The sequence below is a fragment of the Diuraphis noxia genome, unplaced genomic scaffold (assembly GCF_037042655.1).
Source record: "Diuraphis noxia isolate RWA-SAM2 unplaced genomic scaffold, SU_Dnox_SAM2 contig0001, whole genome shotgun sequence".
Classification (NCBI taxonomy): Eukaryota; Metazoa; Arthropoda; class Insecta; order Hemiptera; family Aphididae; genus Diuraphis; species Diuraphis noxia.
The window spans coordinates 98,322,439-98,337,790 of NW_028301711.1; the positions used below are offsets into that span (position 1 = coordinate 98,322,439).

General features: G+C 33.2%; 2 pseudogenes; both read left to right on the plus strand.

Annotated features, from left to right (window-relative positions):
- The window catches only part of LOC149062665 (uncharacterized), a 410,648-nt pseudogene that overhangs the window by 180,835 nt on the left and 214,461 nt on the right, over nucleotides 1-15,352 (plus strand).
- On the plus strand, nucleotides 6,634-8,163 carry LOC149062679 (uncharacterized; annotated as a pseudogene).

The following is a 15,352-nucleotide window of genomic DNA, read 5'->3' on the forward strand; positions in this document are numbered from 1 at the left end:
TCATCTCCTCAACTTTTGTACCTTTTGCTCTTGCTGTGTTATTTGTCCCTTGGCTGTACCACATGTTGGAGTGTGCGTTAGTGTCCACTCCAATTATTGTATCTGTTTTGAGCGCAGCCAGTATATTATTTAATTTGATTATGCATTCTGTAGTTGGTATGTTGAACTTGAAGTAGGCCGATACAAGCGACTTAACTTTCCTGTTTTTTAGGTTTAACCGATATAACGGCGAAGTTTTTCTCTTATAGTGCATCGATGCGCAGTACATCCAGGTCCGGATTGAACACGATGATTGCAGCACCACAGGTATTATTCGCTCCCATGATTGTTCTAATGGGCGCATGGTCTAGTCCTGGTATTTGGCCAACTTTGGTAGGTGGTTCTTTTAGCATAGCTATGTCTACCTGCTTATTCATGCAATAGTCTCTTAGTTGCTCCGCTACTATGTATTGGCCCTTCATATTGAGTTGTACGATCCTTAGAAAACTTTTTCGGTTTATTGACATGTTGGGTCCTTATAGTCTGTTCTCCTGACAGCGTTGTCTATTGCTTTCCTTCTTTCTCTACAGACTTTAGAGTGAGCTACGTGATTCCCGCCGCAGTTTGCACACTTCGGCGATTCGTCCTTCTTGTTGCACGCCGTATCCTTGTGTCCTTTGTTACCACAGTGGGTACATGTCATCGTTGTTTCCTTGCAGAAAATATCTCTGTGTCCGTATTTCAGGCAAGTAAAACATTGTTGGAAGTCGAAGTATTCCGCAACCCTGCAATTGGACATACCCAAGTATACTCTGCCCGCACTGAGTAACTTAGCATGTATGTCCGGGCGCACTTCGCAAACCCACCAAACTGTCTCTTTTTCTCTTGGTCCCCTCTTAAACATTGGTCTAATTACTATCAGCTATGATATGACCAAGCGTTGTGTTTTGTGCTAAGATGTGTTGTGAAATCTCTTCTGGCGTTAGGGTCTTGTCTACATCGTAGATCATAACGATTGGCCATTTGCTCGGTTTCAGTTGTACATCCGGTCTTTCCTCTGTTATGCGTTTTAATGCATCGTATGTTTCATCATCTGCCGCCACTATGTTTATGACTGTCGTTTCGCCTTTTTGTAATACTGTCTGATGGGCAATCTTGGGCGCTCCCGTTTTCTTGACAATGTCCGCCCAGATCGTCTTTCTTGTATCTTCTACGTTGTTATTTTTGACCTCAATTGCGAATACCTTTTGTGGTACTGCTCTCTTGAGTTCTGCTATTTTGTCATTCCTTATCTGCTTCTGTGTTCTGCGCGTAGCAGAGGCATCTGTTTCACCACCGCTCGTTGCATCTGATGCCACATTGCGTCTTCTGTTTTTGGTCCTTCGCTTGTGTGTTACTTTGGTAAACTCTCCGTCTGTATTTCCGTCAGTGGTGGCGTCGGTTTCAGCTCTTTCGATTGCTTGTCCCGGTGTTGCTTGGATGCAAACCTGTTTCTTGATCTTTTGAGCGTTTTTTCTACGTCTGTTCCTCGATATCGGCTGATTGTTCATTTCCTCGTCCAGCGAGATATTTGAATCTAAGGGTTCTCTCTGATCCAGTCATTATTTTGTACCGGCCTTGCTTTGGTTTTGTGCCATTTCGATACTCTTTTTGCTTCGTCTGAAGCTCTAGATTCCAATAGCCTGCCAAGCAACAGTCCGTTCTCCAGGATTAGGCCATCTACCAACTCCTGGTATTCCGATTTTATTGATTGAATTTCCCTTAGTGCTGCCTGAGACAACTTCTTCTTTCCTGCTTCCACTACCGCAATGTCGGTAAGTTTGGTTCCTAGTGCCCTGGCTCTTTTGCAGTGATTCTGTGCCACTTTCTGACGCATACCAGGAGCTATTGCGTTCATAGCGTTTACTCTCGATGTTTCTGGGTTTGTCTTCCTCTTCTTGTTCCTTAGCCCTACGTCGCTCTGATCGCTGTCTTCACTTAGTGCCATGGTATCCGGACTCCTGTCCGTCATTTTCCTTACCACTTGGCCTGGTGTGAAAACTGAGCTCGATTGCCGAGTTCTTGCCGTTACCTCTGGTATCTCTATGGAGCTCTCTGCAGATGTTCCAGATGATATTACTCCCCCCCCCCCCCTGAGTCTCATCGGTGTGCCTGGATTACCCATGACTGATCCCTCGTCAGAAGCGTCAGAGTCTGAGTCCCTAGCCTTATTTGCACTGGCTTTTACTTTCCCTATGGGCGTTGGTAACGGCATTCTTGATCTTACATGTGGCCTTCGCTGACCTGATTTGGTTGTGGCCGCGTCCCGGCTTCTGCGTACTCGTCATCGGATGATTCTTGCGATCCCTCTTTAGTTGCTTTTTCAATTTCGTCTCTCACCCATCTCCTTAGTGGCGCCGTTTGGACGTATTCATAATCATCCTCTGGTAATGTTGGGTACACCATTCTCCTGCGTCTGGTATCCTCGGGATCTGAACTAGCATATAATCCATGTATCAGTCATTTTAACTGTAACTCTTCATATATGCTGTCAGGTATCCTATATAGATCCCTAGTTTACGGAGGTGGTGGATATGCCTCGTAGTCAATCCTTCTCTTTTCCTCTTTGGCTATTGCGTACATCCTTTCCTTTTCTAGTTTAATTGGATATTCTCGTTTAGCTTTCTCCTGTCTTTTTCTTTTGGCCTCGCGCAGTAAGTCAAGAGCTGGGTTTCCCGTTCTATTATCCTTTAAGCGTGTATTATCAAATGAGAAGAAATCATCCTTCCTGTCTTTGGTTAAGTCCGGAGTGCTGTCTTTTTTGTTTCTATCCCTCTTGTCCCAATCGTTCATGTATTTTTCTCTGTTTTGCCTTGATCTTTTATATTCCTCCTTTACCATATTGGTGAGTTGGTTTCCTACTTCACCCCAGTTGAATGGTACATTACGTCTCTCCGGTCTTCCTTCGAGGATTCTTCTATTTTCTTCGGCTATTGCTTCCATTACTTCAATTCTTGATCTTGGAGCTCCATCCTCAGCTTCCCCAATTGTGGAGTTGCTTTTTCAATGTGAGCTTATGGTGCTTGTAGAGCCGTTTCCTGATGTAAAAGAACGACGGGGATTTATTGCCCTCATTTAAATTGCTTCATGTTCCATGTTGTCACCGCCTGGTTGCATTGGGTCCATTTGACCGTCTTCTGCCCCAGATCGGTTCATACTCATTCTTTTACGTGTCTTTATTGTGTTCAAACTCTGCGTATGGCTGTTTTATGGATACTTTTAGTTTTCCGTGCCAATATGGCCCGAAAAATTTTTTGAAATCCATTATACAAAAATCCCTTGGGGGGGTGGGGGACATTTTCAGGTATGTAGAACCAAAACCAATAATCTTTACGTGAAAGTTCTATCTCAAAAATTGACTGAGCTACAGCCACTCAAAATTTGCGGGGTGGAAATTTGGGGGGGGTAACTTTTGATATCTTCTGTGTCTTGATGTCCTATACCCAGAGGTCCAACTCCGACTTTCCTACGGCCAATATTCACCGAGATATGGCGTATTGAAAATTTGACTTTGCGGCCTTTGAAAGGCGCACTTAGTACAAAGACAATGCGCTTGTTCGGGTTAGAGTCCGATGGTTTGCCCAGGATTTCTGGCTTTTCAAATGGGTAGTTTAATTAGACTTCCACGTTAGTTGGATCGATTTCCCCGGGCCTTGCCGGGGAACTACTAGTAATTACCGTGTAATATATAATATTACGCGAAATTATTTTAAGTCCCGGGCGGCGTTGCGAAGATCGCTATCTACGGATGGGACCCTGGTACTTTATACTTAAATAAATTTGCTAAAAATCGATTTAAGTCCTAATAGGCTTTACCTAGATAATCTAAATTAGACTTAAAGTACTCACCGATTTTTGGTCGAATCCTGGATATGCCACACGTCTTTGTCGAAAACCGCGAATTGAGTTAAGTCCCGAGTATCCACGGAAACTCGGTATTTCACAAAAAAACGCGATTACGAGAAAATAGCGTGTTAATAGTGAATAATTCTAAGTCCGATAAGTAGGTCGAACGAAAATTGCGTCTGGGGAATGACCCGACGGGCAGCACGACTTACACGTGTGTAGGATTTCTCCCACCGCAGTGTTAAGTCATATGCTATAACAGGGTAAAACACAAAAGCTGAGACTTACGGAAAAGTTTTCGACGGAGCTGGTCAAGACCAACCTTAAAACGTTCGAAACACTTAACTACAACATTCTACGCACTTTTTAGAAAAAACAAACCAAAACTCACTGAGTTAAATCACATGCCGAGTGTTAGCGCAAGAGGGCGCTGCGCGGAGCGACAATGACGCGAACAAAACACGTCGGTTCTCCACGAAGGCCGTGGCACCACTTACTAAAGCATCCAGTGGCAATTCTTTCCAGTCATTCCATTGCTTGATCATTTTATTTAAACTTTCACTGATATTATTAGTAGGAGTTATGTTAGCGTAAGCTGAAAATCTGTTTGTTTTAAAAAAAGAAACATCTGTTTTTCAAAATGATATTCTATATTTTTTCCAAAATAATTTAAAAACGATCGACTCCATTTAGTTTTGTACTCATTCATTTTTTTATCAAATTAATTTTCAGTTTTTATTTGAATTAAATATTTTATTTCATTAATATATACTTTTAAATCATCTTGATTTGCATTATTGGTATGTAACCAATGTTTAACATCACGAATCAAATGGTTATGACTAGGGAACGGATTTAAATGCAAATTGAATTTTTTTCTGAATGTCCGAAAACATTGCTTTCCAAGCACAAAGTTCATTTCATACATCAAGGAATTAAAAAATGTAACTTTTATTTTGCATTTTTTTGCGTTTTTAATACTTTATTACATTTTTAGAGCATTTTTTGACATTTTTAGTGCATTTTTAGTGCATTTTTATGGTTTTTAAGTCATTTTTTCAACATTCATTCTAAAATAATAAAAATACCTAAATATTTATTATGTTACGAAATTACGAAATTATTGTTGACACGTGTAGACACAAAATACATACATCACACAAGTTACAACAGATTATTACCCGCATTAAGGTAAAAATAAGATAAGCTATTTATCTAAATTGTAATTTTGTATTGCACTGTTGACTCAACAGAAGTTAAATCTGGAAGTAATTTTCCGTCCCAATGGACTGTCAATGGAATAGTCGTAACAAATGAAGTTTTTATTTCATCAGCGATTTTTTCTCGATATTCTCGACGAGCTTGTCTTATTGACTCTCGATTAAGGGTAAAATTTTGTATATTATGCCCTAATGATTGTACTGTAGCTGATAAAACATACATTGCATTTCGATCACTTACTTTCGTTATTTCTAGAGCAGACGCTACTCTAGAAGTTACAATAGTTGAATTAAATAAAGTATTGACCTTCGTTGGACTATTATTTTTTTTTAACCTCTTGCTGGAGGGTACATTCAACTCATCATTATCACTAATGCTGCATTGAGAATCATCACAATCAATATTATTATCATTAACATTTGACATTTGTTCGTCTTTTTTTAAACGTTCAGTCTCTTTTTTTATTTTCAACTCATTTTGAAGCTGTCGCTGTTTGGTTCGCTCTTCTTTTTTTGAAAGTTTCGTATCAATTGGACCCATGCTTCCACGTCTTCCTTTCTCTCTCTTAGCAAGAAGAAACTCTTTGTCTTCTTTTATAGATATAAGAGTCAAAGCATCTTTATGAGCAATATCGAATAAATTGTCAAAGTCACTGACGAAAACAGATTCCGCTTCTAATTGTTTTGATGTTCGTCGTGAAGCACTTTTTTTAATACTCTGCCACTTACAGTGTATTTTTTTTATTTTTTCAATAACGTGGCATTCTTTTTGCGTGGGAATTCTAGCTTTTTCCCAAAAAGCACTAACTTCTCTTGCTGTAATTGTAGCACTAGATTGAATAGATTTTTTTTCGTATTTGTGCAAATGAAAAAACCGGTAAAGCATTTGTTTATTAGACGGAAGTTTACTGCCGGTGATGGATTCAAGTGTCCCCCCAATTAACCAAATTCCACGATCTTTACTAGTGCTAGCCATATTATATTAATATCTAAAATATATTATATACAAATGTAATAATACTTACATAAATTAGTGAACAAAAAGACTCAAATAAAACTTGAACGTACGAACTGGCTACTGACGTACTGCGTATTGACGGAACAACATACACGAGACGATACCAATAAAATATACGAGTAAGATTCACGACAAAGTAATAATCATTACTATAACAATGTTAACGTGTGAACCGGTGTACTACGAATGATGTGTAATCGGCGAGTAACCGTCGATAACGCTAGCGAAATTGCGATATCCATGCTATTAATAGCCTCGGAAAATAAAAGTGTTGCGCGACCTCTAAATATCAACCGAATGAAATATAACTTTCACAAAGTATATATTATATCAAAATAAACATTTAAGGTGGGTGGGAAAAAATAAATATTAAAATTTCTTTTTTTCTATGTATTCGATTGTCACCCTACTGTTGAGTTGAGTCGTTACTTTATCGTTTAGTATCGCGTATAGCCTCGTCGTAAAACGTTTTCGAGTGATTTTCGCAGATGTATTTAGTTTAGTTTTGTTTATTCCACGAAGTTTTTGAAAATGCCTAAGGCCAAACCTTCAGATGTTTCTCGTTTGCGGTCCTATGTTCAACAATATGGGGAAGAAATTTTTTCTACCGATGGAAGCGTTCTATTTTGTAAGATTTGTGAGGTCAGAGTGGCAGCCGAAAAAAAATTTACTGTGACACAACATGTGAGTAGAGATAAACATTTACGTGCACTAGAAATTCAAAAAAATAGAAAAAGTGCAGTTGTTCAGACATAATTTAATACCATTCCAAAAAATGCATTTACTACAGATCTTTGTACTGCAATGGTATCTGCTAACATTCCTCTTTTTAAACTGAAAAATGAAAATTTCCGCAATTTCCTTTCAAAGTATACTGGCCAACATATTTCAGACGAATCCACAATTCGAAAGAACTATGTAGGCAATACTTACAATCATACAATTAATTCTATTAGAACTTACTTGGAGAATAAAAAATTGTGGGTGAGTATAGATGAGACTACAGACGTAGATGGTCGATATGTCGCCTATGTCATAATCGGCACTTTAGGAATTGGATGTCCCGGTAAAACTTTTTTATTTAATTGCGAAGTTTTAGAAAAAGCAAATAATAGTACAATAGATAAATTATTTGATAAATCTATGAGCTTGTTGTGGCCAGAGGGTATTAAACACGATAATATACTACTATTTCTCAGTGATGCAGCACCTTATATGGTGAAGGCAGGAAAAAATATTAAATCGTTTTACTCAAAAATGGAACACGTTACATGTTTGGCACATTCCCTACACAGAGTAGCTGAAGAAATACGTAAACAATTTCCCGAAATTGATGCTTTTATTTCGAACGTAAAAAAGATTTTTTTGAAATGCCCATCTCGAGTATTAAAATTCAAAGAAATGGCGCCAGGGATACCAATGCCTCCTGAACCAATACTAACTAGGTGGGGTACATGGTTATGGGCAGCCATATACTATTGTGGAAATTATCAATTGATTAAATTTGTTGTGATGGGGTTCGATAAAGAAGATGCTGTAGCAATTGAGAATGCACAAAAACTGTTAAATGATAATAATTTGGAACTAAACTTGACATTTATCAAAGCAAATTATGGAAATTTAGCAAAATACATTACTACATTGGAAACATCTGGATTATCGTTGGCTGACGCAATTAATATTATTGCTCAAGTACAAAATGAAATCGGAACAGACAACAATAGTATCGGAAAATCCATTTAAAAAAAACTAGAAGTTGTAATTGAAAAAAATTCGGGATTCAAAACAATGAAACATATTTCAAATATTTTGGAAGGAAAAGCAACATCTCGAAATAATACAATACCTGAAGAACTAGTTGACGCGGAACGAAGTTTCTCGGGATACAAAACAACACTGGCTGATAACCGTCGAAGATTTCTGTTCGAGAATATTAAGCAGCACCTAATTATACAGTGCTATGAAACAAAAGGTACAAGTATAACGAATATATTAATATATTAATTTTTTAATTTTTTAGGGAAGAAGAATGAAGAAGAAGATGGACAAGAAGATAATTGAGAGTTTTTGTAAGTTTTTAAGGGAATTTTTTTAAGGCATTAAATCGGATTTTTTTAAGGCATTTAAATCCGTTCCCTAGTTATGACAAAAAGTTAAATTTGTATTAGCTATACTGATTGAGTTCAAAATCGCAGATACAATACTTTTTTCTCTGTCAGTAATAATTGGTACATTATGCCCATGTTTTTCAAAATGTATCAATTTCTTTACAAAACTTCCCCAAAAAAAAGCTCATGAGTACGCAATAACTTTCTTTCGTGAATCATAAATAACACTGGAAAAATATGGTCTCCTACTATGTCTGTATTACGTATGACCAATACAGATACATAAAAATCACCCAAATTAAATGTAGTATCATAAGATACCAACTGTGGAATATGTTTATTCATGAAACTTCGTTTCAACAAATCATTTGCTAAATCAATACAGGATGGATCACCGAATATAACATTTGTGTCTGGGTAGATTTCTATCACGTGAATAATTTTTTCAAAATCTTGTCTTGCCATTTCTAACAAACTAAAAATTTCATCTCTCGATACAACATATTTTTTTGACTTATTATACTTAAAATTTTTAATTTGTTTAGTATCTCTTGGACAAGCAGTTTTTTCAATATCTTTTAATGCAACGGATTTGGTTAGCATTTCAGATTTTATAGTATCTTGTATATTTTTGTATGTTTCATGTGGTCCATCTTTAAAACGTACTTGACTTTTTATAGCTTCTTTTGTAGATGGCATTGTTCCAACAAATGGTCGAAGTAACTTAGAATTTCCATGTGGTAAGTCAATAGCTACATTACTAGATCCTAAATAGTGGATTATTACCAAAGGTTGCAATTGTTCATTGGAGTTTTTCATTGTATAGGGTGATTTTTTAAGCATGCTCACCCCACTTTTATGCTTAAATTATGCATATATTCAAATTCTGATTTCTGGAATTTTTTAATGGAATTAAAGACGATATTTTAGAGTACTTAGATTTTTCACAACATTTAAGGAGTATCCTGTGGCAATACCAACTTTGGTTTTTCAAATGAGATCGTACATGTTTTAAAGCAAAATGTGAATCAGCTAATTTTTCTGAAAATTTTGACGTATTGTAATCGAAATTTGAACGAAAACTTCCGAAGTTATTCTCCTTTAAATACTGAGAAATAAGGATAATAGTCCATTATACTAAATACTTCGTAAATGGATACGAACTCAATAATTATAATTAGGTATGCAATATAAAATATTAGTTAATAATTACTACTTATTACTAAATGCTTATGGATTAATATTGCACCTGACAATTTTCAAAAACAAAGGAAATATGTATAAAATAATTTCCTTTCTATTTTATCGTCTACCTATGTTATCTTATAGCCTATAGGTATAAGCATAACTATTTACTTCGAATAAAATACTAAATAATCGTAAGTAGTAGGTAAAACGAGTGTAAAATAGTTAAAATATGTAATAATTAATTAGAAATACATATTGTAATATCGTAGGCATTATTTAGCTATTACACATGTACTTATCGATATTTATACACATCCAGGAAAATGCTTCCAGATTACGCACATGCTCGAAGATCGGGTAAGGTAAGTAAATTTAGATATCGGCGTTTAGATAAAAGATAATTGCCAATAATAATTGCGATAAGCCACGAACCAGACTTCAGTTATTAAAAGTTGTCGGCTATGGCTATCTAGTTTGTTGTATACATATACATATTGTGTACATAATACATATATCTGTGATTGGTATCAAATGTTTTGTCCTTTCTATCACTCATTCACTCCACCAATCAAATCAAAATTTAGAAAGGTGGACTTTTGTTGGGTTATGTTCAAACACAAAAAATTAAAATAATGATAATATCAGTTTTATTTTGATAACACTACCACGGTATATCTTAAACCGTGACCACTACCACATGATATTATCTCCACAATCACCGTGGAGATAACACCACGGAAAAAGATTTAAGATATACGCACGGACTAAAATATATGTATACTATTAAACAGTAAAATATGTTACACCCACCCATAGAGATTACTCTATGCACCCACCACAAGCTATGGTGTTTTATTTTAATTTTGTTAATTTTGTATTATATTCAAGAACTGAATATTATTGTTCTGTGATTATATTAAATGTGTCGCCATGATAAGAGTTGTTATCACAAATAAAAAACAGTTAGAAAATTATTGTTCGAGATTTTGCCTCGTTGACTTCAATTTAAAAAAGTTAAAATATTAAATAATCTTCCATTAAATTTGAAGCATCATTCAACTCCAAGGTCTTAAGCTCGAGCTTATTTTTCACCGTATGAAGTTCCTGACAAGTTTATATGTTGTGCTATTTAATACCATTTATTTTTATTTTTATTTCACTTTTATTTTTAATAAAATAATTACCTGATACAATTCATCATTTATGATTGTTAGTTCCTTGTCTGTATTCTGTATTTAGATTCTTTATTTTACTTATTTTCATTATATTGAAAGGTTAGGTTGGGTAGATTATGTTCTATATGAATAACAAAGTATAGACCATTTTATTTCTATCTTAATATTTTTTTTTTATTATCTTTCAATGTTTATAATACACAATACAGCTTCTATGGAGTAATAATTTACAAATGAGAAAAAACCCAAACATACAATTTAGATGTATATAATAAATAATAAGTAATAATAATAAAATATAAATATAATAAATAAATATAATATAATAAATAATAAATAATAATAAATAAATAACTAATGAATAATACTTTAAAATTTTTAATAAAAACAATTTTTTTTTAATATAAACATTTTTACATACAAATTTAAATCATTAACAAATTGTTTTTTTCTAATAAATGTGAAAAAAGTTCAAAAAAATGTATTTACATGCTAAACAAAACACAAGTATATTTTCATTTTATTTAAAGAATTTTGGGGAAATATCAATTACCAATTAATAGCAGACACCACTTTGATTACATGGTAATGCATCCAAGCAATTTTATTGGTGCAACTTATTTGTGTCCATGGTTCAATGACATTTGGTTTACAAGATACCTTTTTTTTTTTTGAGCATTAATATCAGTAACATCACGAGCTTATACTCATTTTTTTCAATATAATTTAAATCATGTCATATTCTAACGAAGAAAAAATGGATATGCTTAAATGTTATACAGTGTAATAATAATGCTATAGCAGCAGTTAGGTTATATACTGAACTTTATGGTGACCGTACAATTCCTAGCCGTTTTACTTTTTCAAGGATTCAAAAGAATTTACTTTTACACGGTTCTTTCTTTAGTAACATAGTTCGAGAATGTTTAACAGAAATGTTTGGAGTCAACTGGACCGGTAATCATGTTTTCATGTTTTTAAAGACAAATTAATTATTTCAGAATTTTTTTTTCTTTTAATAAATAGGTACATATAGTCCAGAAATTAAATGGCCAGCCCGTAGTCCAGATTTGACTCCCCTAGATTTTTTTCTTTGGGGTTTCTTAAAAGAAGTTGTCTATATAACCCCATCGGCTACTATAGAAGAACTTAAAAATAAAATAGTAGACACCTGTGCTTCAATTCCTAGAGAAATGTTATTAAAAGTAACCCACCACGAAGTGTTGAAACGAATGGAAATGTGCTTAAAAGTAAATGGTCAAAATTTTGAACATTTGTTAAAATATAAGTAATTATAATACTAAATATTATTATCTTTTATTTAGTGAAAAAATATATTCGTTTAATATAACTCTTGTCATTAATTAATTGTCATAAATATTTAAAAATATTAAATTTATGTAAACAATACATTTATCAGTAACATTAACTAACAAAACCTATAACTACCAAATATCAAAAAGTGACCACATTAATACTATAATATAAACCTTTGTGCTTACGGTGCAGTTTAATAATTACAATTTAATGTGATACACTATTTCAATTTCAATAGCTATAGATAAAGCTGTTTATGGTCTATGATATCTTTGAAAATATAACAATTGTTTAAATGAATCAACTAAAAAATTTAAATTCAAAAAACCACAATATTCTGCTTATGTAGATTCTGATATTAATGCACAACTTAAAATATGATAACTACTTTTATAAAAAGATTTCCAATTTCAAATGAACCTTAGAATTAGTTGAAAATGAAAATATACTTGTGTTTACCAAAATTATTTTCCTTATTTATGTATTATACATAGAAACATTGATAATCATCTTTGAAGTGCAATATACATTAATATAGAAATAAATGAACATTGTTAACACACTACAAGATTAAATTCCTTAGTAGTTTTCTTTCAAACTATCACTGTAGAGTGTAGTCACATGCAAGATTTTAGTGAAATAATAGTGAATCCACGTTGCTAGATAACATTTAACCATTCTGAAAGTAAAAACAATGAATATAATTAACTAAAATTTATTTATTTAAGTCTTTAAGCTAATGTACTTTTTATAAAATTAGATAAAACTACTTACATTTTAAAATAACGCTGCAATACAGTGCTACTTAATAAAATGTTAAAAAGTGACAATACTTTTTTTTAAGTTTTTAAATATTCATAATTATATTGATTTTAATTGAAGATTTAAGTATGAGCTTCGCAAAAAAAAAATAACAACTAGGTATTATGTTTTCCTGAAATCAAATATATAAGATAAAATTATGTTTGATATTAATTGAAAAAAAAAAAGCATAAAAATATTTTACTTACAACTATATGCAAATACATGAAGAAACATTGGTAATCATCTTCAAAGTGCAATATATGTGTACACATCAAACACAATTTATTAACTTTGTAAACGCCATGCGATCAAATTCTTCAGAAAACCTTCTCTACAGTCGTTTGTAGTAAAATGCAAGTTTTGATTAAGATAATAGCAATATCAATGTTGGCAGTGATAATATTAACATTACTGAAAGTTCCATACTTTTCCATACGACGATGTAGTGAACTCCAAGTTTTTTCAATCAAATTTGGCGTTTGACGAATTATATCAGCTACATTATGTATTCTCATCAAAAGTTCATCTCTATTATTGACTTCTTTGGAATAAACTTGTTCCTTCATAAAACCCCATAAGAAAAAGTCACATGGATTAAAATCAGGACTACGGGGTGGCCATGTAATGTCTGGGCGATATTGAGCATTGTTTCCAGCTTGTCTACCAATAAGTTTGTCTAGGAAAAGATAATGCAATTGTTGTCGGACTGCATTTGTATGATGAGGAGGTGCACCATCTAACATAAACCACATTGTTTCTTGGTCTTCCAATGGTACATTCTCTAATAGTACCGGAAGATCATACATAATAAAATGTAAAAATCCTTGGCCATTTAATCTAGCCGGTAGTTCATGTGGGCCCAATAAAGTATTTCCAACTAATCCACACCAAATATTTATACTAAATTTGTATTGGGAACCCCTTATACGTATAGCATGTGGATTTTCCTCTGACCACAAATGCGAGTTGTGTTGGTTAAAAATCCCATCTTTGGTAAATGCAGCTTCGTCAGTAAATAAAATATTTTTTAAAAAATTTGGATTTATTGTGATTCTATCAATAATTGTTTGCGAAAAAATCAACCTTGCAGGATAGTCACGTGGTAGTAATTCTTGAACTCGTTGCCGATGGTATGGGTACATGTTGTTTTGGTGTAATATTCTCCATACTACTGATGGAGAAATTCCAGTTCTTGAGGCAATACGTCGGACACTAAGTTCCGGATCTTCGTGTACTAAACCAAGTACCAATTCTTCGTTAGCCACATTTTGTACAAATCTCGGGCGTCCACGATTAATATTCCCAGGTCTCACGTTACCTGAAAAACACAACATTTTAAATTTGTCAGTGCATACTTATTGAAAATGACAAATTTATTTAGTAGTCTTACCACTTTCTCTCAAACGAAGATAAGTTGCTAAAAAAGTATTTGGTTGAGGCACTCTACGCTGAGGAAATCGTTCTACCCATAATCTAGCTGCAAGATTTCCATTTCCATCTGCTAAACCTAGTCATAATTATTTAACAAATAAATACTTTGTTTCTTATTACATGTCACTGAAAATAAATTAACCAGGTATGATTTGGGCTAAAAAAAATACAGTTATTAATGCTGTGTATTAACATTAGTTATTAAACACATCACAAATTGGTGATATTAGTTGTAAATAATCTAATTTATTAAATTAATTAGTACTTACCCAAAATGAAAACCATATCTGCATATTCAACATTAGTGTACTCCATTATTCAAAACGTAAATTAAAAACTTTTAAATCTTAAAAACGAATTTAAAGTGTTGTACTGTTGTAGTGTTGTTCAATGGTGTTGTTTAAATCAACTAATGTTCCTTATGTAAGAAATATAGTCAATTCGATATTAACAATAAAAGTATAATATCAAACTAATAATAAGTACACTATTAAATTTTTATCTTATCGAGCCAAAATAATTATGTTACTGCGATATCCAAAACTGGATTTTCAGTGTAAATAAGAATACAAATAGTTAGTTTCTTTTATCTCTAACTTATGAACTATGGCGTTACGGATCAAAGTGACCATATTTTATTACCTGTACATTTAAAACACAAACCTAACTTAAATGTGTGTTAGTAAATTCGATCATTTAAAACTCTGTTAATCCTAATTATGTTATTATTTATCATTTTTATTAGTTGACAATGTAAAACAATGTGTTAATTAATCGTGTATGTTAAATTTCAACAAATAATTATCACCACTGTTTATCTTGTAGTTTTCTCATACAAATCGATGTGCCACACCATTTTTTTTTTAGTCGGCGGTTCGAGCGTGAAAAACGCTCGACAAGCTCAAAAATGATGTGATACCTCGATTCGTATGAGATTTTTATAAAAAATACAACTTGAGTATTTATTTTTACATTAAAGATAATGTTCTAAAAATAAAATGTAAAAACCCAGATTTTGAAGGTAGAAAAAAATTTTCAAAAAAATCATCATTGGGTCATCACACTGAGTACGCATATACTAGTTTCCTCATTCATTTCAGAAACACCCTGTATATATATATTATATACATATTTTCAAATGATTAAAATTGCAAGTTTATAAATAAAGGGAAAAAAATATAATGAAGACTCCGTATTTTAATTCGTTGTAGGCTCTCCGTCATATTG